This window comes from Pelophylax lessonae, assembly GCF_965119305.1.
Source record: "Pelophylax lessonae genome assembly, chromosome: 1".
NCBI lineage: Eukaryota > Metazoa > Chordata > Amphibia > Anura > Ranidae > Pelophylax > Pelophylax lessonae.
Window position 1 is genome coordinate 2,154,609 of NC_138768.1, and position 16,222 is coordinate 2,170,830.

Below are 16,222 nucleotides of genomic sequence, written 5' to 3' on the forward strand. Positions count from 1 at the left end.
CTCACCCTCACACTAACCCTAACCCTCTAGCCCTAACCCTCTAACCCTAACCCTCTAACCCCCTAACCGTAACCTTAGTTCTAACCCTAATCATAACCCTAGCCCTAATCCTAACCCTAAACCCAAACTCTAACCCTAACCCAAATCCTAACCTTAACCATAACCACCTAACCCAAATCCCTAACCCTGAACCCTCGCCCCACCCTAACTTTCTAACTCTAACCCTCTAATCCCCTAACCCTAATTCCCTAACCCTAAATCCTAACCCTCACTCTAACCCTAATCCTAACCCCAACCCTAACCCTTACCCCAGCCCTAACCCTAATCCCTAACCCCTAACCCTACCCATTTAGAGATGGCCTTGCGGTTCACCCGGCGGTCGGTTCGTGGTGAATTTTGCTTGTTCGCTACCCACCAAATTTTCAGACACATGGTGTCGTTCGCGGCGGCCATATTTGTTTACAATTGGGGAGAACTTTGACCCATGACACAGCCGTCAGGTGGAACGGGACAGCCAATTGAAACATTCCAGCACATGGACAGTCCCCCTACCCTATAAATTGACCTGACCTGGCGGCCATTTCACTTTCCTCTTTCTCCCAGTGTAGGGAGAGGTCTGCTGTGCTCATTAGGGAGAGATTGTCAGACACATATAGCGCTGTGAAGATCCACAAAAGTCCTTTTTAGGGCTGGTATTTTGGTATAGGCCTTCTACAGTCTCTTTTCAGGTTAGGAACAGGTATCCTGTGGTTGCTTTAGGGGCAGTTAGAGATCGGCTGCAGTCACAAATTGCTCTGTCAATGTCCACAAAAGTCCTTCTCAGGGCTGGTGTTTTGGTATAGGTCTAGTATCTTTAGAGCGTAGAGAGAGGTATCCAGTGGTTGCTTTAGGAGCAGTTAGAGATCGGCTGCAGTCACACAGAAATCGCTCTGTCAATGTCCACAAAAGTCATTTAAAGGGCTGCAGATTTTTTGGTATTGCTGTGCAGTGCACTAAAAAGGGAGGGGGGGGGGGTGGGGGAGGGGGTTAATCCACAGTATAATATACTTTGTAGAAAGCATATTATAGTGGATTAGTAGTATTATTGTGCACTGTGCAGCATTGTGACAGGTGTGGTGGTGAGACTGAGCGTTTCTTCAGCAACACTACACACAGTGACAAAAGCACTTATATGTATTATAACTGGTGTGATAGACCAATGCCCCCCCAATACCACATATTGAAGTGGGGTGTTATCTGAGTATACTTTTACATGTTTATTTGTGTCATGCAACAATATTGCCTAGTTTGCTGAGGGAAGTCTGGTACACACAGCGCCAAACTCACTGGCCAATTTTTTGAACTGGTTTGATACACCAATGCTCCCCCCCAATACCACATATTGAAGTGGGGTGTTATTTAACAGTATAATTTTCTAAGAGTGTATTTTAGTCCTGCAAACATTTGGCCTCTTTTGTTGTGTTAACTCTGCTGCACACAGTGACAACAGTTACTGGCCAATTATTTGTAGAACTGGCGGAGGAGAGGAGAGGCAGGCAGAACTTGCATTGCAGAAGAGGGATAAAGCAGACTGCAAATGTATCAGGAGCGAGCCATCAACCATGTACAGTCACATCTGGTGCTCCCAGGACGCCGGCACATGGCTCCGCACTGTGGGCTTTTATTATTGTGTCCGTTGCTGACACCAGTGTTGCCATCTGTAGCCTTTGCAGTCAATGCATAAGTCGCGGTAAGCCCAACACTCACCTAGGGACCACAGCCTTAAGAAGGCACCTGAACTCCCATCACCAAGCCCAGTGGGAGCAAAACTGTCAGAACCCACAAAGCCACACTCCATGCTCTCACCGTCCAGCCTCTTCTCCTCCCCCTTCTACTTCTCCTGTCTCCTCACAGTTGTCCAACACTCCACCTTCCATGATGCCGTCCTCATGTTTTTCTGGAAAAAGGCAGGCTTCTGTGGCTCAAATGTTGGAGCGTAAAAAAAGGTGTCTGACAGGTGTCCGACTACATCGGGTTAACGGCCGATGTGAACGCTCTGAGGATTGATGAACCCTTGGACTACTGGGTGGGCAGGCTTGACCTCTGGCCAGAGCTTGAACAATTTGCAATGGAAATGTTGTCTTGCCCCCCGTCCAGTGTCCTGTCTGAAAGGAACGTTCAGCGCAGCGGGGGGGATCGTGACCGATAAGCGCCCTCACCTATCTCATGACAGTGTAGACAACCTCACATTTATAAAAATGAATGAGGCATGGATCTCAGAGGAATTCAACACATGTGACCAGTAGACCAGGTTTCATCGAAATTCCTCCACCCACAACAATTCCTGGTCCTTGGCTTCGCTACATACAGCGGCATAAAAGGCATTTCATGTCCATTGAGTGGCAAATTTTTGGGGCCCTTCAGGGCCAACAATTATTTTTTCTGTGAATGCCTAATGTACCTCTAGCCATCAAATACTACGTTCTTTGCTGTCAATTCAAACCACGTGAGCTCATTTTTGCAGCCTATACAGGCCGACACTTACTTCTGTATACTGTGTGAATGCCTAATGTACCTTCAGCCACAGAATACTACATTCTTAGCTGTCAGGTAAATGCATGTGGGCTATTTTTCGGTGCCTTTTATGGCCGACACTTCTGTTACCTGTGAATGCTGGAATCGCAGATTGCGGCCAATACTAGTTTAAAAAAAAATAATAATAAAAATGACTTTCCCGTAGTTAGTAAACACAATAACTTTTGCGCAAACCAATCAAAATACGCTTATTGCGATTTTTTTACCAAAAATATGTAGCAGAAAACAAATTGGCCTAAAATGTTAAAAAATTTAGATTTTTACATTTTTTTTTTAAGAATTTCATATAAAAAATGGGAAAAATATTATTTTTTCAAAATCGTCGCTCTTTTTTTGTTTATAGCGCAAAAAATAAAAATCGCACAGGTGATCAAATACCACCAAAAGAAAGCGCTGTTTGTGGGGAAAAAAAGGACGTCAATTTCATTTGGGTACAGCGTTGCACGACCGCGCAATTGTCCGTTACAGTCACACAGTGCCGAATCGCAAAATAGGGCCTCGTCTTTGAGCAGCCAAATCCTCCGGGGCTTAAGTGGTTAAAGTGTGAGTCTAGACAAATCCGATTGTTCTAGTATTGGATGGAGTGGGGGAGGATTACAACCTCTGTCAGGTTTTTACTGCTCCATTACAGAGATTTCCCCTCACTTCCAGTCCTGGTGACAACATTTTATCACACAGGAAATGAAAGAAAATCTCCAACAGGAACACAGACAAAAATAAAAATCTGACAGGGGTTCTAGCCTCCCCCTACTCTACTAAAGAAGTAGATTTTTTTTCTCTCTGTGTTGTTGTTTCCCCTCACTTCCTGAAAAACCATATAAAACATGGAGAAAACACGGGGGATCCTAACTTCACCTCTCTGTAGTTTGCTACAATAGCATTTTAAAGTCCTGGCGCGGGCGCCATCACACAACGCATGCGCGCGAACATACGCATATCTTGTCAGAGACTCGCAGATCATGTGGTTCTAGTTAGTTGTCTCTAGAACTGATATATATCTATTTATTCCCCTCACTTCCTGTCTGGTAAAATGTTGTCACCAGGGCAGGAAGTGAGGGGTAATCTTTTTTAATGGAGCCCTAGATAACAGTAAAAACCTGACAGGGGTTCTAATCCTTCCATAAATTTTAAGATGCAGGCTCCCAATCCTTGCTACACTACCTAGTTAGAGATGAGCTGAACAACCCCCCCCCCCCCCTCCGTTTGGTTTGCACCAGAACTCCCAAACAGAGTTTTTATATAGGTAAGGGCGGGGCCACCTGGTGAAGTCACAAGGGGGCGGTGCCACCAGGTGATGTCTAACCTATATAAGAACTATCGAATGATAAGCCAGCCATTTGGCGTTTTGCCATAGTTGACGGTGGAGCGTTTTTTCGGGTCTAGTGTTGGCAGCGGCATGATTGACGATGGGGGGGACATTGTTTTTTGTTTTTAATAAAGGAATTGTCAAAAATGTAACCCATACTCATTCACATAGGTGGGGCTGGGATCTGGGGGTCCCCTTATTAAAGGGGGCTTCCAGATTTAGATAAGCCCCCCACCCACAGACCCCCACAACTACAGCCCAGGGTTGTTCGGAAGAGGCCCTTGTCTCCATCAACATGGGTGAACACCTGCCGAACGCCCTGAAAAATCGCCTGATGTTTGGGTCGAACTTGTGCTTGGTCCAAACCGTTTGCCCAACTCTATACCTAGTGTGTTACTAACCCAGAACAAGCATGCAGCCAGTAAAGCCTGAACACTCTGCCCTCCTGCATGCTTGTTCATGGTCAGTGACACACTAGATATTAAAGTGAGGTTTAGGATGAAGATGACGGCTGCGTTGTTCTGTCAAAAGAGCCAACTCATCAAAATCTCTAATTACGTCACTTCCGGCGACTCTCCAGCATTCCCTGAAGAAGTCACATAGTCGTGACGTAACGCGTAGGGCATAAACGGAGATACTGAAAGTGACGTAAATCCCGGAACGAGCCCGGCGCTCATGTTACAAACACTGGATACACTATTTTTAAATGTAATTTTATGATCTTTATTTGAATAAATAGTTTTAACTACAACACTATGAGACTATTCCTCATATACCCCTCCCCCACAATCTATGGTGAGACCATCTGTGGAAATCTTTAGCTTGAACCACAGGGGACATCTAGTGGTGAAGAAGAAGTACAGCAGGTCCATTGGAAACTTATATCTCCATGCGGTATTCACATGTTACTCAGGTGGGAGGGTAGTGAACACAGAGGGGACACTTTGGATGAAGAAAAGGATTATTTACACATCGATTTCTGACATTTATGGTGAAAGGATACATTTGGAACCACAAATCATTGACTTATTTTTATCTTCATTCTTATTTCTCATTACTATTGTTGCACATTTATCACAGAGTATTGGTAATTATAGCAGATATCTGTTTTCATATTATCGATATTTGGTTACATTTTATTTCTGATAGAACACCGGCAGCCAATACACCGCGGAGCACAACCAATGGGCTGTGTGATATCAGTATATATATATATATAGATCTGTATGAGATTGTACAGTGTGTGATATCAGTATATATATATATATATAGATCTGTATGAGATTGTACAGTGTGTGATATCAGTATATATATATATATATATAGATCTGTATGAGATTGTACGGTGTGTGATATCAGTATATATATATATATAGATCTGTATGAGATTGTACAGTGTGTGATATCAGTATATATATATATATATATATATATATATATATATATATATATATATATATATAGATCTGTATGAGATTGTACAGTGTGTGATATCAGTATATATATATATATATATATATATATATATATATATATAGATCTGTATGAGATTGTACAGTGTGTGATATCAGTATATATATATATATATATATATATAGATCTGTATGAGATTGTATGGTGTGTGATATCAGTATATATATATATAGATCTGTATGAGATTGTATGGTGTGTGATATCAGTATATATATATATATATAGATATAGATCTGTATGAGATTGTACAGTGTGTGATATCAGTATATATATATATATATATATAGATCTGTATGAGATTGTACGGTGTGTGATATCAGTATATATATATATATATATATATAGATCTCTGTGATGTCAGATAAGGGGCGGGGATTGAATTGGCTGCAGCTGATTGGCCAGAAATCTATTATCACTGAGACAGGAAGTGGGGTAAATCTTCCATTGGGGACACCGGTGTCACTTCCTGTCACCTTTTCCTTTCTTTAGCCAAACAAAACCAATCATAAGATGACATGACAGGACCCCGCCCACAATAAAAGGTCACCCCGCCCACTCACCTTAATGTCGGCTCTCCACCTGGATCCGCCCACAGCTGATGTCTCTTCCATTCCCTCCTAACCCCGCCTTCTACACCCAATCAGGATTTACATTTCATATCACTCCTTCCCCTTCACTGCCGTAAACCCCGCCCACTACACTTCATAGATGCCGAGATAATAGCCCTGCCTCTCCGATTCCGATTGGCTGAGCATAGGAGACCCCTCCCTATGGGTGTCATTTTCACTCCACAGGAATGACCCGGTGGGCGTGATCAGTGGATGGGGTGGGCGTGATCAGTGGATGGGAAAGGCGTGATCAGTGCATGGGATGGGCGTGATCAGTGGATGGGAAAGGCGTGATCTGTGGAGGGGATGGGCGTGATCAGTGGATGGGGTGGGCGTGACCAGCGCATGGACTGGGAGTTGGCTAAGCCAAGAATAAGCCGAGCGGCGAGGAGAGAACTCCTCCCCATGCGGTCACGTGGCTTCGTGCTGCCTGACATGTGACTCCTGAATGGAGTGACGTCAGAGCTAACGGTTAGTGGGCGTGGCCTGCACTGCATAAATAGCCGAGCGGGAGCGCAGAACACCAGTGTGAGGAGAGAGCAGCAGAAGAGAAGGACGGCTCAGACACAGCGCTCCGCTACCAGCCGGGGACAGACATTGTCCCAGCAATGTCCCGGTAAGAAGAACTACAACTCCCAGCATACACTGGGCTCCCAATCTACAATATTATAATTATATATATATATTATAATAATAATTTTGGGGAGTCCCAATCTCCAATATTATACAATGGAACTACAGCTCCCAGCATACACTGTAATAATGGGGTCCCAATCTGGAATATTATTCAATGGAACTACACATCCCAGCATGGATTTTCTGTAGATGTACTACAAATCCCAGCATGTTTGTGGTGCTTTCCCCAGACCCCACCTACCTACATCCATCTACAAAGGATGGTAATGCCTCTTCCCAGGCTCCCTGACCTACCTCACCTACCACCAAGGGCATGCTACCACCCTGGATGTGGCATGAGTGTGGGCAGTGAAGCTTCCCCCCAGGCTCCATCTGCCCTCACTCACCGACACCCAGGGTTGTGCTGATTTCCCCAAACTCCACCTACCTGTATCCACCTCCCACAAAGAATGGTAATGCCTCTTACAAGGCTCTGCTAGCCACACTCTACCACCAAGGGTGTCAATGCCTCTTCCCAGGCTCCCCTATCTACCACCATAGTCATACTACCACCCCAGATGTGGCGTGATTGTGGGCAGTGGGGCTTCCCCCTAGGCTCCATCTGCCCTCACTCACCAACACCCAGAGTTGGGCTGATTTCCCCAGATTCCACCTACCTGCGTCCATCTCCCGCAAAGGATGGCAATGCATCTTACAAGGCTCTGCTAGCCATGCTGTACCACCAAGGGTGTCAATGCCTCTTCCCAGGCTCCCCTTCCTACCTCACCTTCCACCAAGGGCATGCTACCACCCCGGATGTGGCATGAGTGTGGGCAGTGGAGCTTCCCCCCAGGCTCCATCTGCCCTCACTCACCAACACCCAGGGTTGTGCTGCTTTCCCCCAGACCCCACCTACCTGTATCCACCTCCCACAAAGGATGGTAATGCCTCTTACAAGGATCTGCTAGCCACACTCTACCACCAAGGGTGACAATGCCTCTTCCCAGGCTCCCCTATCTACCACCATAATCATGCTACCACCCCAGATGTGGCCTGAGTGTGGGCAGTGGAGCTTCCCCCCAGGCTCCATCTGCCCTCACTCACCGACACCCAGGGTTGTGCTGCTTTCACCAGACTCCACCTACCTGTATCCACCTCCCACAAAGGATGGTAATGCCTCTTACAAGGCTCTGCTAGCCACACTCTACCACCAAGGGTGTAAATGCCTCTTCCCCGGCTCCCCTATCTACCACCATAGTCATACTACCACCCCAGATGTGGCGTGAGTGTGGGCAGTGGAGCTTCCCCCCAGGCTCCATCTGCCCTCACTCACCAACACCCAGGGTTGTGCTGATTTCCCCAGACTCCACCTACCTGTATCTATCCCCCACAAAGGATGGTAATGCCTCTTACAAGGCTTTGCTAGCCGCACTCTACCACCAAGGGTGTCAATGCCTCTTCCCAGGCTCCCCTATCTACCACCATAGTCATGCTACCACCTCAGATGTGTGGGCAGTGGAGCTTCCCCCCAGGCTCCATCTGCCCTCACTCACCAACACCCAGGGTTGTGCTGCTTTCCCCAGACCCCACCTACCTGTATCCACCTCCCACAAAGGATGGTAATGCCTCTTACAAGGCTCTGCTAGCCGCACTCTACCACCAAGGGTGTCAATGCCTCTTCCCAGGCTCCCCTATCTACCACCATAGTCATGCTACCACCTCAGATGTGTGGGCAGTGGAGCTTCCCCCCAGGCTCCATCTGCCCTCACTCACCAACACCCAGGGTTGTGCTGCTTTCCCCAGACCCCACCTACCTGCGTCCATCTCCCACAAAGGATTGTATTGCCTCTTCCCAGGCTCTGCTAGCCACACTCTACCACCAAGGGTGACAATGCCTCTTCCCAGGCTCCCCTTCCTACCTCACCTACCACCAAGGGCATGCTACCACCCTGGGTGTGGCGTGAGTGTGGGCAGTGGAGCTTCCCCCCAGGCTCCATCTGCCCTCACTCACCAACACCCAGGGTTGTGCTGCTTTCCCCAGACCCCACCTACCTGTATCCACCTCCCACAAAGGATGGTAATGCCTCTTACAAGGCTCTGCTAGCCGCACTCTACCACCAAGGGTGTCAATGCCTCTTCCCAGGCTCCCCTATCAACCACCATAGTCATGCTACCACCTCAGATGTGTGGGCAGTGGAGCTTCCCCCCAGGCTCCATCTGCCCTCACTCACCAACACCCAGGGTTGTGCTGCTTTCCCCAGACCCCACCTACCTGTATCCACCTCCCACAAAGGATGGTAATGCCTCTTACAAGGCTCTGCTAGCCACACTCTACCACCAAGGGTGTCAATGCCTCTTCCCAGGCTCCCCTATCTACCACCATAGTCATGCTACCACCTCAGATGTGTGGGCAGTGGAGCTTCCCCCCAGGCTCCATCTGCCCTCACTCACCAACACCCAGGGTTGTGCTGCTTTCCCCAGACCCCACCTACCTGCGTCCATCTCCCACAAAGGATTGTATTGCCTCTTCCCAGGCTCTGCTAGCCACACTCTACCACCAAGGGTGACAATGCCTCTTCCCAGGCTCCCCTTCCTACCTCACCTACCACCAAGGGCATGCTACCACCCTGGGTGTGGCGTGAGTGTGGGCAGTGGAGCTTCCCCCCAGGCTCCATCTGCCCTCACTCACCAACACCCAGGGTTGTGCTGATTTCCCCAGACTCCACCTACCTGTATCTATCCCCCACAAAGGATGGTAATGCCTCTTACAAGGCTCTGCTAGCCGCACTCTACCACCAAGGGTGACAATGCCTCTTCCCAGGCTCCCCTATCTACCACCATAGTCATGCTACCACCTCAGATGTGTGGGCAGTGGAGCTTCCCCCCAGGCTCCATCTGCCCTCAATCACCAACACCCAGGGTTGTGCTGATTTCCCCAGACCCCACTAGAGATGTGCCGGTTTTCGGTAATTGGATTTATCGCGGTATTGTTATTGTATTCTTATCTGCTCTCCAAGTCTGACTTTTGCATTGATACATTTCAGTGAGCTGGATGACTCATTCACTCAGCCAATAGCAACAGCTCTGGTAATATGATCCTAGATTGAGAGCTTAGCTCCTCCCTGTAACCAATCAGACGGCTCCCAGCACACACCCCATGCTTCTTCCAGGGCTCAGACAGAAATACTGCCTAATACAAGCAAGGATAGATGGATAGAATGATGGATAGAATAAGATGGAGATAGAATAAGATAGATAGAATAAGATAGATAGAATAAGATATATAAGATAGATAGCATAAGTTAGATATAGAATAAGTTAGATATAGAATAAGTTAGATATAGAATAAGTTAGATATAGAATAAGTTAGATATAGAATAAGATAAATATATAGATAGATAAATAGGTAGAATAAGATGGATAGAATAAGATGGATAGAATGATGGATAGAATATGATGGATAGATGTGAGCCAGGCATAAAGTAATAGTAAAGTAATTTATAAATAAAAGCCCCGGTCCTCCTGTAGATTTAACCACTTCTGGACCGCAATGATTTGCCCCCTTAATGACCAGGTCATTGGATCGGAGCTGAGCGCCAGGACCAGTCATCACCAGGTAGACCAGACACTGCTTGATGGCTTATATTAGGCCTGGTTCACAGAGTCTGTACTGGCTGAATATATAATAATGTGCAAAAGTCAACCAAAGTCCCTAAATTCAGCAATGAAATTCAAGTGAGGTAGAAATTGAATAATTTAAATTTAATTATTGAATACCGTGATAATACCGTATACCGTGGCAAAACCTTAATCAATTAATTACAGCATGAAAATCTGATACCGTCAATAGCCTAGACCCCACCTACCTGCATCCATCTCCCACAAAGAATGGTAATGCCTCTTACAAGGCTCTGCTAGCCACACTCTACCACCAAGGGTGACAATGCCTCTTCCCAGGCTCCCTACCACCAAGGGCATGCTATCACCCTGGATGTGGCGTGAGTGTGGGCAGTGGGGCTTCCCCCCAGGCTCCATCTGCCCTCACTCACCAACACCCAGAGTGGTGGTGCTTTCCCCAGACCCCACCTACCTGCATCCATCTCCCACAAAGAATGGTAATGCCTCTTCCCAGGCACTGCTAGCCGCACTCTACCACCAAAAGTGGCAATGCCTCTTCCCAGGGTCCCTACCTACCACCAAGGGTGCCAGTGCCTTTTCTCAGGCTCCCCTACTTACCTCACCTACCACCAAAGGCATGCTACCAACTTGGCTGTGGTGTGAGTGGGCAGTGAGGCTTCCCCCCAGGCTCCATCTGCCCTCACTCACCAACACCCAGGGTTGTGGTGGTAATGCTGCCTCCCAAGCTCTGCTAGCCACACTATACCACCAGAAGTGGCAATGCCTCTTCCCAGGCACCCCCTACCTCCCCACACCTACCACCAAGGGTGCCAATGCCTCTTTCCAGGCTCACCTACCACCAAGGGCATGCTACCACCCTGGATGTGTCGTGAGTGTGGGCGGTGAAGCTTCCCCCCAGGCTCCATCTCCCCTCACTCACCAACACCCAGGGTTGTGCTGATTTCCCCAGACCCCACCTACCTGCATCCATCTCCCACAAATGTGTTTTTCTATAACCCCTAAGGAGGGAGGGTAGGCTGGGCTATGTAGAGATTGCTGGGATCTGTAGTTCCTCCATAGAAAAAAACATGCTGGCATATGTAGTCCTTTAGTAACCTACTCCACACTGGGACCCATTACTTGCAGTGTATGCTGAGAGTTGTACTTCCTCAGGGACACACAGACCTGCCGGCTGCAGTACGGACAATGACTGTACCAGGCTCTGGAGAATAGTGCTGTGTGTGTGGGGAGATCTTCCCTCCTCTCCGCACACTGATACCCCCCCCCTTATCTCCCACCAAGGGTGGCAGTGCCTCTTTCCAGGCTCCCCTACCCTCACCTGCCACCACGGGGCTGCTTGGGCCCCACGCTCCATCTGCCCACCCAGCACCACACCCAGTGTGGTGGTGCTCCCCCAAGTCCCAGCTACCTGACTGGCTACTAACGTTTATAGGTAAAGTTGATCCAGGGAATAGCCGATTGCCTCTTGGGGGATCAGGAAGGAATTTTTGCCCCTGCTAGAGCAAATTTGATTGTGCTTTGCAGGGGTCTTTCGCCTTCCTCTGGATCAATTGTGGGTACCTCTCCCGGACCTCACCTACCTAAATTCATCTTCCACCAAGGGTGGCAGTGCCTCTTCCCAGGCTCTGCTACCCTCCTCACCTACCACCACGGGGCTGCTTGGGCCCCACGCTCCATCTGCCCACCCAGCACCACACCCAGTGTAGTGGTGCTCCCCCAAGTCCCAGTTACCTGACTGGCTACTAACATTTATAGGTAAAGTTGATCCAGGGAATAGCCGATTGCCTCTCGGGGGATCAGGAAGGAATTTATTTCCCCCTGCTAGAGCAAATTTGATTGTGCTTTGCAGGGTTTTACGCCTTCCTCTGGATCAACTGTGGGGACCTCTCCCGGACCTCACCTACCTAAATTAATCTTCAACCAAGGGTGGCAGTGCCTCTTCCCAGGCTCCGCTACCCTCCTTACCTACCACCACGGGGCTGCTTGGGCCCCACGCTCCATCTGCCCACCCAGCACCACACCCAGTGTAGTGGTGCTCCCCCAAGTCCCAGCTACCTGACTGGCTACTAACATTTATAGGTAAAGTTGATCCAGGGAATAGCCGATTGCCTCTCGGGGGATCAGGAAGGAATTTATCCCCCTGCTAGAGCAAATTTGATTGTGCTTTGCAGGGGTTTTTCGCCTTCCTCTGGATCAACTGTGGGTACCTCTCCCGGACCTCACCTACCTAAATTCATCTTCCACCAAGGGTGGCAGTGCCTCTTTCCAGGCTCCGCTACCCTCCTTACCTACCACCACGGGGCTGCTTGTGCCCCACGCTCCATCTGCCCACCCAGCACCACACCCAGTGTAGTGGTGCTCCCCCAAGTCCCAGCTACCTGACTGGCTACTAACATTTATAGGTAAAGTTGATCCAGGGAATAGCCGATTGCCTCTCGGGGGATCAGGAAGGAATTTTTTTCCCCCTGCTAGAGCAAATTTGATTGTGCTTTGCAGGGTTTTACGCCTTCCTCTGGATCAACTGTGTGTACCTCTCCCGGACCTCACCTACCTAAATTAATCTTCAACCAAGGGTGGCAGTGCCTCTTCCCAGGCTCCGCTACCCTCCTTACCTACCACCACGGGGCTGCTTGGGCCCCACACTCCATCTGCCCACCCAGCACCACACCCAGTGTAGTGGTGCTCCCCCAAGTCCCAGCTACCTGACTGGCTACTAACGTTTATAGGTAAAGTTGATCCTGGGAATAGCTGATTGCCTCTTGGGGGATCAGGAAGGAATTTTTGCCCCTGCTAGAGCAAATTTGATTGTGCTTTGCAGGGGTTTTTCGCCTTCCTTTGGATCAACTGTGGGTACCTCTCCCGCACCTCACCTACCTAATTTCATCTTCCACCAAGGGTGGCAGTGCCTCTTTCCAGGCTTCGCTACCCTCCTTACCTACCACCACGGGGCTGCTTGGGCCCCACGCTCCATCTGCCCACCCAGCACCACACCCAGTGTGGTGGTGCTCCCCCAAGTCCCAGTTACGTGACTGGCTACTAACATTTATAGGTAAAGTTGATCCAGGGAATAGCCGATTGCCTCTCGGGGGATCAGGAAGGAATTTTTCCCCCTGCTAGAGCAAATTTGATTGTGCTTTGCAGGGGTTTTTCGCCTTCCTCTGGATCAACTGTGGGTACCTCTCCCAGACCTCACCTACCTAAATTCATCTTCCACCAAGGGTGGCAGTGCCTCTTTCCAGGCTTCGCTACCCTCCTTACCTACCACCACGGGGCTGCTTGTGCCCCACGCTCCATCTGCCCACCCAGCACCACACCCAGTGTGGTGGTGCTCCCCCAAGTCCCAGCTACATGACTGGCTACTAACGTTTATAGGTAAAGTTGATTCAGGGAATAGCCGATTGCCTCTCGGGGGATCAGGAAGGAATTTTTGCCCCTGCTAGAGCATATTTGATTGTGCTTTGCAGGGGTTTTTCGCCTTCCTCTGGATCAACTGTGGGTATCTCTCCTGGACCTCACCTACCTAAATTCGTCTTCCACCAAGGGTGGCAGTGCCTCTTTCCAGGCTCCGCTACCCTCCTCACCTACCACCACGGGGCTGCTTGGGCCCCACGCTCCATCTGCGCACCGAGCACCACACCCAGTGTGGTGGTGCTCCCCCAAGTCCCAGCTACCTGACAGGCTACTAACATTTATAGGTAAAGTTGATCCAGGGAATAGCCGATTGCCTCTCGGGGGATCAGGAAGGAATTTTTGCCCCTGTTAGAGCAAATTTGATTGTGCTTTGCAGGGGTTTTTCGCCTTCCTCTGGATCAACTGTGGGTACCTCTCCCGGACCACACATACCTAAATTCTTCCACCAAGGGTGGCAGTGCCTCTTCCCAGGCTCCGCTACCCTCCTTACATACCACCACGGGCTGCTTGGGCCCCACGCTCCATCTGCCCACCCAGCACCACACCCAATGTGGTGGTGCTCCCCCAAGTCCCAGCTACCTGACTGGCTATTAACATTTATAGGTAAAGTTGATCCAGGGAATAGCCGATTGCCTCTCGGGGGATCAGGAAGGAATTTTTGCCCCTGCTAGAGCAAATTTGATTGTGCTTTGCAGGGGTTTTTCGCCTTCCTCTGGATCAACTGTGGGTACCTCTCCCGGACCTCACCTACCTAAATTCATCTTCCACCAAGGGTGGCAGTGCCTCTTTCCAGGCTCCGCTGCCCCTCTTACCTACCACCACGGGGCAACTTGGGCCCCACGCTCCATCTGCCCACCCAGCACCACTCCCAGTGTGGTGGTGCTCCCCCAAGTCCCAGCTACCTGACTGGCTACTAACGTTTATAGGTAAAGTTGATTCAGGGAATAGCCGATTGCCTCTCGGGGGATCAGGAAGGAATTTTTGCCCCTGCTAGAGCAAATTTGATTGTGCTTTGCAGGGGTTTTTCGCCTTCCTCCGGATCAACTGTGGGTACCTCTCCTGGACCTCACCTACCTAAATTCATCTTCCACCAAGGGTGGCAGTGCCTCTTTCCAGGCTCCGCTACCCTCCTCACCTACCACCACGGGGCTGCTTGGGCCCCACGCTCCATCTGCCCACCCAGCACCACACCCAGTGTGGTGGTGCTCCCCCAAGTCTCAGCTACCTGACAGGCTACTAACATTTATAGGTAAAGTTGATCCAGAGAATAGCCGATTGCCTCTCGGCGGATCAGGAAGGAATTTATCCCCCTGCTAGAGCAAATTTGATTGTGCTTTGCAGGGGTTTTACGCCTTCCTCTGGATCAACTGTGGGTACCTCTCCCTGACCTCACCTACCTAAATTCATCTTCAACCAAGGGTGGCAGTGCCTCTTCCCAGGCTCCGCTGCCCTCCTTACCTACCACCACGGGGCTGCTTGGGCCCCACGCTCCATCTGCCCACCCAGCACCACACCCAGTGTGGTGGTGCTCCCCCAAGTCCCAGCTACCTGACTGGCTACTAACGTTTATAGGTAAAGTTGATTCAGGGAATAGCCGATTGCCTCTCGGGGGATCAGGAAGAAATTTTTCCCCTTGCTAGAGCAAATTTGATTGTGCTTTGCAGGGGTTTTTCGCCTTCCTCTGGATCAACTGTGGGTACCTCTCCCGGACCACACGTACCTAAATTAATCTTCCACCAAGGGTGGCAGTGCCTCTTTCCTGGCTCCGCTACCCTCCTTACCTACCACCACGGGGCTGCTTGGGCCCCACGCTCCATCTGTCCACCCAGCACCACACCCAGTGTGGTGGTGCTCCCCCAAGTCCCAGCTACCTGACTGGCTATTAACATTTATAGGTAAAGTTGATCCAGGGAATAGCCGATTGCCTCTCGGGGGATCAGGAAGGAATTTATCCCCCTGCTAGAGCAAATTTGATTGTGCTTTGCAGGGGTTTTTCGCCTTCCTCTGGATCAACTGTGGGTACCTCTCCCGGACCTCACCTACCTAAATTAATCTTCCACCAAGGGTGGCAGTGCCTCTTTCCAGGCTCCGCTACCCTCCTTACCTACCACCACGGGGCTGCTTGGGCCCCAGGCTCCATCTGCCCACCCAGCACCACACCCAGTGTGGTGGTGCTCCCCCAAGTCCCAGCTACCTGACTGGCTACTTACATTTATAGGTAAAGTTGATCCAGGAATAGCCGATTGCCTCTCGGGGGATCAGGAAGGAATTTTTGCCCCTGCTAGAGCAAATTTGATTGTGCTTTGCAGGGGTTTTTCGCCTTCCTCTGGATCAACTGTGGGTACCTCTCCCGGACCTCACCTACCTAAATTCATCTTCCACCAAGGGTGGCAGTGCCTCTTTCCAGGCTCCGCTACCCTCCTTACCTACCACCACGGGGCTGCTTGGGCCCCACGCTCCATCTGCCCACCCAGCACCACACCCAGTGTGGTGATGCTCCCCCAAGTCCCAGCTACCTGACTGGCTACTAACATTTATAGGTAAAGTTGATCCAGGGAATAGCCGATTGCCTCTTGGGGGATCAGGAAGGAATTTT